General features: G+C 37.1%; 1 long non-coding RNA gene across 1 annotated transcript in view; it reads right to left on the bottom strand.

The window, feature by feature from the left end:
- LOC144004663 (uncharacterized) overlaps positions 1-9,093 on the bottom strand; it is a 74,136-nt gene extending 65,043 nt beyond the window's left edge. The window contains exons 1-3 of the long non-coding RNA XR_013279426.1: positions 9,048-9,093; positions 6,310-6,408; positions 4,539-4,639 (exon numbers count right to left, since the gene is read on the bottom strand). This is a non-coding gene — a long non-coding RNA (uncharacterized LOC144004663). The remainder of the gene's footprint in view (positions 1-4,538; positions 4,640-6,309; positions 6,409-9,047) is intronic.

The raw sequence follows: 9,093 nt of genomic DNA on the forward strand, positions 1-9,093 counted from the left end.
TGGTATTTTTTTAAAACTTTTTCATCTACCTTTCATCTCTTTTTCTGACAACTTAAAATTTGGACTATATTTTTTTAATATGTAATTATTGTTTTATTTAATTATTAATTTATTAAAATAATTTATCTAAAAAATACAAATAAATACGGAAGAAAATAATTTTTCCTATTTTTTTTCCCTACCATGTTTGTTTTGCTCACAAATTTATGACATTTTTGGCAATTTTGTGGCCATTTTATGGTAATTTATTATTTTGTTTTTGGACTCTTCCGTTTTGGACATGTTTTTGGTCACTTTTTGGTATTTTTAAAAACTTCATCTACCTTTCATCACTTTTTCTGACAACTTAAAAATTTGGACGATATTTTTTTAATATTTAATTATTGTTTTATTTAATCATTAATGTATTTAAATATTTATCTAAAAAATACAAATAAATATGGGGAAAAAAAATTTGAATTTCTTTTTTTTTTAGCAATCCACAGGGAGCCATGCACGAGGAGAGGGACTAAAGAGCCACAAGTGGCTCCAGTTCCGTAGGTTGCAGACCCTTGGGTATCCTGAGCTAAAAACATGCCAACTTTTATACACCAAATGCTAGAAAAAAAATAAAAATAAAAGAGCTGATTGAAATCGGTTGTTTTCACACGGTCATGCTTTTCAAACAGCGACGAATGAACTGCTGACTGAGAGTGATTGACACTGACAAGGCTCTCCCGCAAGACACGTTGACCCCGTGACTGCTATGATTGCCGGGCATTGCTGGGTCGAGACCCCCCACCGTCCTCCGGGGAAGCCAAGCGAGACAGATTTCATCACGACCTCACGCGCACTCTTTTGGTCTCTGCTATAATCTGACATTTCCCTATGCGCGAGCTGTCACACTTTCGTAGTCGTCAGAGTTCAAAACAGGGCAAGTCTGTTACGACGGAGGAATAAAATTGGGAGGAAGTTTCTTGTCTGATTCCGCCGATTTAAGTGTGTTTACTGGTTTGGGAAAATTGCCACAGATGTTCTGCTTGCTCCAGAAGGAAGTGTGCAAAGTCAACAATTTTTAAGGGATGTGACTTGAGGCAACAGAAGGTTTAGCGATAAATAATGGAGCTCTTTTGCTTACGGCTTTTCGCTTGTGGCTTTCCTGTCTCACCAAGCAAAAATGGTGTTATTTAGGTGAGTGAGTGGTTATTAAATTGCACTAGAAAAGAAGGCACAATACAGATATCAACATGAGCCTCTTGAGGCGTACCACAGGGATCTCTTTTTGGTCCCATACTGTTTTCCTTAATGTTTAACTGACAGAAACAAGACACGTTCTTGTAAATGAAATAAAATGTCGTCCTGTTATAGAGGAAAATCTTGTAAAATTAATATCTGAAGAGAATATATCTCCATTACCCAATATAAAATGATGTCAATGGCTCGAGACATTTATGTAAGTTTTATATACAAGCAATAATGTTGCATAAGTGATAAATGTATGTATTGTATGAATAGATGTTTTAAAAAAAAAAAAAATTTCTTAGCCAAATCAGATCAACACAAGCTGCATATAGGCTTATGTATAATGAATACCGTATATTTTAATGCAGGGGTGTCCAAACTTTTTCATTTGAGGGCCACATACAGAAAATCAGAAGGATGCAAGGGCCACATAAATGTTATGAAGAGAAATTGTGTTTAGTCCTAAAAATTCTACAAATTTATTTGTGCTTGTGCATATTTAGAAAAATGCTACAGTATATAAACCAATTTATTTGTAATATGGCAGTAGGGTTATTACAGTTTTGGAATTTTTCATTTTAGTTAGTTTTTATTAGTTTTCAGGGTGGTTCTGTTATTTTTTGTATTAGTTTTGTTCTTTAAAAAATGCTTAGTTTTAGTTTAGTTTGTTAGTTTCAGTATTAGTATTTTTTAAATGTGTATTATTTGTGCTCAATATTTAAAAAAACACCATGGGAGCAACGTCATCTGAAGGTGCTTTTCTATTGGCTAGATGACGTCACTTCTGTGTGACATACTTTCAAACGTCATTATTCTGGCTTATATCAAAAATAAATCTACTAAAAATCACATTTAAAATCATCCCCAAAGGCTCGTGCATTAAATTAATGACCAAAGACTAAAAGGAAGGACATTTTTGCTATAATTATAGTTAGTTTTAGTTAGTTTTGTAAACATAAAATGTAGTTTCAGTTACTTTTCGTTTTTTAAAAAGCATTTTCGTTTTTATTTTATTTCGGTAACAATATTGTTTTTGAATTTTAGTTTTTTTTTGTTTGTTTTTTGTTTTAGTGAACTAAAATAACCTTTAATGGCACCTGTTTTTCGATACCCTCCCTTCTTACTTTGACCATCTCCAAACATTTTTGTTTTGTTTACATTATTTGAACTGAGTTAGCATATGTCGCGGGCCACTGAAAAATGGACGGCGGGCCGCAAATGGCCCCCGGGCCGTAGTTTGGACGGAACTGTTTTAACGCTATTCAGCAACCTATTAAGTTATTTCATTTAAATTTTAGAGCTTATGCAAATGTGTAAATTTGAATATCTGTATGTATCCTTTTGTTCTGCTTGAGAGCAACCCAATTAGCATTTCAAAGCATGACAATATTTTACAAAGGATGGTAGCCTTCGATTTGTGTTTGATTGGATTTGATTATTCAAATCAAGGTCAAAGTTTTTCTTTTGCTGGGAATTTCTCAACTTGTGAGAGACTTCCAATGTTCTTTCAAATGTAATCATACAGTTATAGTAGGAGGGAGTTTTATATATATATATAAATATATATTCTTTGGAAGTCAAACTCAAAATCGAAACATTTACAGGTAAGGCTCAAACTCAACTGTACAAAAAAAAGTAAAACGTGCGTATGTTTGTATTGGGAATAATGGAATTGCATTGGGTGGTGGGGTGAGCCCCCAGTGGCATCTGATTGTTCCGGAGCATTCCTTGTATAGCTTGACCTCACCTGCCCTTCATCACCTGAACACTCAGCAGCGACTGCATTTCATTTCAGACCCTGCGCTAGTTTAATTTTGAAAATATTCTTATCAGCGCTCCTTCTATTTCTATTTATCCGGAAAATCCAAAGCGACTGCAGCTTCCTTGCACAGTCCAACCGTGTGCCTTAAAAGCCTCGGAGACGTCCCAATGGTGGAAATGGTCACATGCCGCTGCACAATCGGCTTCCATTCTCAGGCTTCAGAGTTTGTATTTTGGGTTTGATTTGGGACGCAAACAAGCGAGCCGACGCGGACAGATGGCCGCTTGTTTTGTTTTATTCCGAAAGGGAGGGATAACCGCACTTTTCATTGCGAGGGATGAATGACTTTTGAATGCAGCATATGTTAAGTATATCATTTTTGATGTGTCATTTCATGGATGAAAGACGGAGTATTTCCAGCTTACATGGCCTGCTAGAAACTGCACAATATATCGAAAAAATAGCGATTTCACGATATTGGTCCAAGCAATATGCATATTGCAAAGACATGCAATAAGTTTCATAAGGAATTGTTTGCTTTTATATGAATTTGACCTGTCAGTCGCTCACTAAAATATGCCCTGCCATCCAATAGTTGAATATTATCAAGCGGTCATTACAATGAATTGACTAAGAATATATTGAGTTTGCTTATTTGGCTACATAAAAAAAATATAATTAATTAGATCATACAAATGTTACTTCTGTAGGTACATGTTAAATATCGCAATAATATTGATATCGCTATATTCAGGAACTATATCGTAGTATATCGCATGATTTTCCAATATCGTGCAGCCCATTACTGAGTATGCATTTTTTGAGGCCGATGCTGATTATGATATTTGCCAGAAATTATGATGACCTCTTAATTAATTTTTGACCATTATTTTACGAGGGACATTTGTCTTGTGCTTTGATGTGTTCATGTGTGTGTGCGTGTGTGTGGGGGGGGGGGGGGGGGGGGATTGTAATGTTTGTGTCTTTGTTCTATGTTGGGATTTGTGTGAAAAATGTCAAAAAAAATAAATAAATTGACTGAGTTGCCAAATTTTGTATTTGCTACATTTTTGGCGTGCGGAATGCTTGAATTATTTGATTTTGAATCATCTTCGTCTTGTCATGATGTGTAAAAAAAAAAAAAGTAAAACGCGCAAACGTGCCAGGTTGCTGATATTTTTTAAACAAAATTATAAATTACTTTTGCTAATAATAAAAAATATATATAAATAAAAATGGCCAATTTTTGACAATTTTAGAAGTGCTAAAATCAGCCATTTTATTTGTGACTTGATCGACGTTTTATTTTTATTATATGCGGGCTATGTTTAAATACTGTATTTGTTTTTACATTATGTTTCTAACTTCAACATGAAAGCCTTGTAGTTTAACTATATACTCTTTAAAATGAAACTTTATTCTAACTGTGTGGTTTAGCAATGATTTATCATTGACAGAGTTTACCACAAAGTGTAGTGGCATCTCACAAAAGCAACGTAAGACTAAAAGAGCTCCCCATGCAATAAAAGCTCTATAGGCAACTATTGATAGTTACCTTTTACTGGTCACCTCAGAGGACAGCGTTCCTTTCACTTGTGTGCCCTGGAACCCTTCACTCAGTCATAAAAGAACGCTTTCAAATCAATCCTCTTCTCTCTGGACAAATCAATAAGAGTTATTCTCATATTAGTGAAGACAAATGGATGGCTTTTAGTGTCAAAGGTGGGGAAGTACACCTCCACAGAGCAACTGAAGGGCAGCTATATGACCCTGCTCATGTTATAAGCATGATGTATGTAATGTGTACATTTTATGACAAAAGTGCAACTTGGAAGTAGTGAAGTTCCTTAAAAGCTATTTGTTGCTAACCAAAACAGGAGCACCTACTGAGACATGTTTACGTTCTGTAACTTATTAGCTCTGTCCAGTCGGTTTTGCTTATGCCCTGCCACTACATTTCTACTTGTCGTTTTGTTGGTTTAAACTGTCTAAAAAAAATTATTTGAGTCAATACTCAGGCCCCGCCTTGTTCCTCTAATTTGATAAACAAGGAAGCACCACAATAATTTGTCGAACACTTGCAGGCCCACTGCTGCAACCTCGCAAAACCACCCAAAACAAACCGATAACATTTCATGTTGTGCTCACACGCTATTGCAAATAAGGTGCTTGCTGCCACTTCCTTGAGCCAGGACAGTCTGACTCGGTTTGATTATGGTTCAGTTTTCACCAATGTAAGTGGTACCGTACCAATTTCATTGGTGGGCAAAGACAGGATTGACTTCCATAGATTAGAGACCAGGAAGTGGTTCAAAAATTGTCAACAACAAAAAAACACGGTCTTCGGAGCATTTCGGTTCACATTTGTCGCCAACAGTTATGAAGGCTTCTGGTCTGTTCCGTCTCGAAGATTCAGCTCTCCGTCAAAGACTTTGAGAATGAGAAGATGGACCGTCAGAGCGTGCAGCACCAGCTTCACAAAGTCCTCAAGGAGCTCCGCAAGGCCCGTGATCAGATTGCTAAACTGGAGTCGGCTGTGAGTATTGTTTTGGTCCGTGACCTCGACTTCTTGCACTTTTTACAGCCGAAAAAAATGTGAACGTATGACTCTTCATCAGTGTGTCCTTACACGCTAGGAGTAGCAATCAATTTATACAACTTAACATATCTTTCTTGACTTTTGAATGGCTTGTTTGCATTGTCCTTTCAGAAGCAGCCTTGACCATTAGTGCAACCAAATGCGACACAATAAACCAACATAGAACTGGAAAACAACTCAACACAAGCGCACAACCGAACGCTACTGTGGCGTCTGTGATGTCACGGCTCCGGAAACACCCGAAGACTCAAATAGTCGAGGACGCCTTCTAAATTGTATCTAGTGTTTAAACTGCTTTACAACTACAATATAACCACTTTGTAATGGAAAATTATACTTTGTAAAGGTGTTCTAAAGGTTTCAAGATTAACATGGCAACATTTGAAATTTGTCCTTTCAAGACCTGCTGAGATCTCGGAGGCAGATGGCCACGCGATGTTACTCTCTTAAACAAAACAAGACGGCAAAGCTGACCCCAGCTCACATAACACCTGAGCTGTTGTCGTTTTAAATCTTAGTATGACACGTCGGTGTCAAAATGAATCAGTCGGTCCAGCGGAGGGGCTCAGGTGAGGCTGCTGAGCACAAAAAAAAAAATGTGCTTGTTTATTTTTCAAGTCAAACTATTTGAACTTTTGTCTCACTTCGACAACTGACTGTTTTTCCGTCTTCTACACCCTTTAGCCGAGAACAAAAAGGAAAATCGAGCTCTGAAAAGGGAACTTACCTCCCAAATGGACCCTCTGGAGCCACTTGTGCTTTTTTCAACAGTCCTCGAAAGGCCACTATTCAGATGCGCGGGAGAAAAAGTGACATTTATGTGCTCCTGTGTTGAAAAAGAAGAAAACAAGTTTATATGGCATCTGAAAGTGTGACCCTGCAGTGTGAGCTCGGCGTGCTCCCCGCGACCCCGCCAAGCTGCTGTCGCTACGAATCAGTCAGAGCGGGAAGATGGAAGCGAGGGTCGCGCTGCGCATAACCGCGGGGCAATCAGACATCAACCAGATGGGGTCGCTTAAATCACGTGGAGCGTTTGCTGTCCTGCAACACCTTGGACACTTGATTTAGGACTTGGGTACAAAAGTCGGAATTTGACTGCAGTAAACCGAACCCTACTACGGATAGAGGGAAAATGGCACCACCGGAACAGTGCGTTTAATTGCCTCGGTCAGTCATGTCCAAACTACGGCCCGGGGGCCATTTGCGGCCCGCCGTCCATTTTTCAGTGGCCCGCGACGTGCTAAAAATGGCATTTGACTCAGTTCAAATAAAATAAACAAAACAAAAATATTTGGAGATGGTCAAAGTAAGAAGAGAGTAGGGGTGTTAAAAAAGCCGAACGATCCCTTTAATGTTTACACGTTCATGTTTACACAAGTTAAAAAGCAGAAAAGCACTTGAGGGTTTTTTGTTTTTTGTACCTCTGAGAAACTTTAATGTTTACATGTTCATCTTTACACAACTTAAAATGCAGGAAAGCACTTTTTTTTTATTTTTTAGGCATTTGTATTGAAGTCGTAGTTCATATTGTCTTTCATTTATACCTCAGTGCACTTTTGAGTGGATAAAAATAATATATTTTTGCTCAATGCTATGTTTTATTCTGTTGAAGACTGAATATACTTAAAAGCTGTTGTTACAGAATGAGGACTTGAGTATTTTATTTACTGTTTTGAACTGTTAACTTGATACTGAAATAGTAGTTTATTTAGGCCTGAGGGGACTTTTGTACTATTTTTGTAACTAATGTACGAAACATTAAAAGCACCAAAATACATTGTTTTTTTTCTGCTGCCTGGAGGGAAAATCAATAATCGTTTTATAATCGAATCGTAGCCTCTGAATCGTAATCGCAATCGAATCGTGAGGTGCCCCAAGATTCCCACCTCTATTAAGCCTTAATATTTTATTTTAATGCTGTTCAAACATGAAACAAATTACAACCTCTATAAGACTGAAATTTCAGATAAATAAATAATACATTTTCATATAAATCTTACACTCTACAGGCTTACTGATAAGTATTTTCTAAATTTGACTGAAAAAAAATCGCAACAATCGACTTATAAATTCGTATCAGGATTAATCGGTATCGAATCGAATCGTGACCTGTGAATCGTGATACGAATCGAATCGTAATAGCATCAGTGTAGCGCTGTTCTACATTTTAAAGCAACATTCAAATACAATATTGTTGAGGATTGTTTTTTCCACATTTTAAAAGGCATTTAGAGTTGCAATGAAATAGCTTCCAGTTAGCTTCCGTCAGTTTTGTCACGTCCCAAGTGGCAGACAATATGTATCGCAAGCATCTTATCAAGAAAAGAGCCACCAATGAGTTTCATTCCCTCTTGTGTGGCAACTTTAATGCGCCCAAGCCTCACCATGACCCACAGACGGAAAACACCGGCGTGACCTTGCCTTATCCGCCAGCGGCGGCCCGCCTTCGGGATATCAGCAAAAGCCACGCGCCGCTCTCGGGAAAATGCAGGAGGCGTTTATATAGTTTTCTCAGAATGTGGACGATGGCAGCCAAGATTAGAGCACATGAGGTCAGCTTTTCTTTTGCTTATTATTTCAAGACGTACGGCATGATTCTTCGTCAACTCACTTCAAAATAAAGGGTTGGCAGTTATTGAACAATATTTTTTATTTTATTTTTTTAAAAAGGAGCTGTTTATTGGCAGTGCCACTTGAAGTTTATAACAAAATATAAAACAAAGAGAATTATGTGCTGTATATAAAACCACATAGCTTTGCTTTCAAAACGTTTATTTAGCTTAATGCTAATGTTATACAGATGAGAATGATGGGCCAAGTCATCTACCGTGCAACATATTTACATTCTTTATTTCGTCCACTGTAGCCTGTCAAAGTTATACAGTGTCTTGCGTCGTCATCTTCTTCGACTTTGCATGAAAACACTTGTAATAGAACTTATGACAATCCTATAGCTACCGTTACACAGTTAAATTCACACAGTTTTTTGTTCAAGAAATCAGCAATTTACTCTGAAACAAACACTTAAATGAACAATATTTAGACCTAAGTGTTTTTAACACTACTTTAGTTCATTATCTTTCACTATTATACTGTTCTCTTAACTATTAATGCCCAAATATATTTTCTATTGTTTACCAAAAAATATATATAGTTCCTCTTTAATACAAAACACAAAATGTGGACAACTATGGCGTCCACCACTGGCTAATAAATGAATTCACGCTGATTCCAGTCAACACGTGTGCTCATTAGCACAATCTATCTTAACTACGATTAGCTTAGGTTAGCTCACTCATGTAACACTAGTGTCTCATTACATGACACGTACTGCTTAGCCTTGGTTTCTGTTCCTCTAAAAACGTGTACATCGACATTCTAGCTCGACATGTGACATTCTCAAACATTTATAATCACTTTCTACCATTGTCTATCGTTTTATAGTTTACATAGAAGATATATTACCTGTCGCGGTGCGCGACCATATCTTGCGTCATCTACTGACTCGTCT

Source organism: Festucalex cinctus, chromosome 17 (genome assembly GCF_051991245.1).
Source record: "Festucalex cinctus isolate MCC-2025b chromosome 17, RoL_Fcin_1.0, whole genome shotgun sequence".
In the NCBI taxonomy this organism is placed as follows: Eukaryota; Metazoa; Chordata; class Actinopteri; order Syngnathiformes; family Syngnathidae; genus Festucalex; species Festucalex cinctus.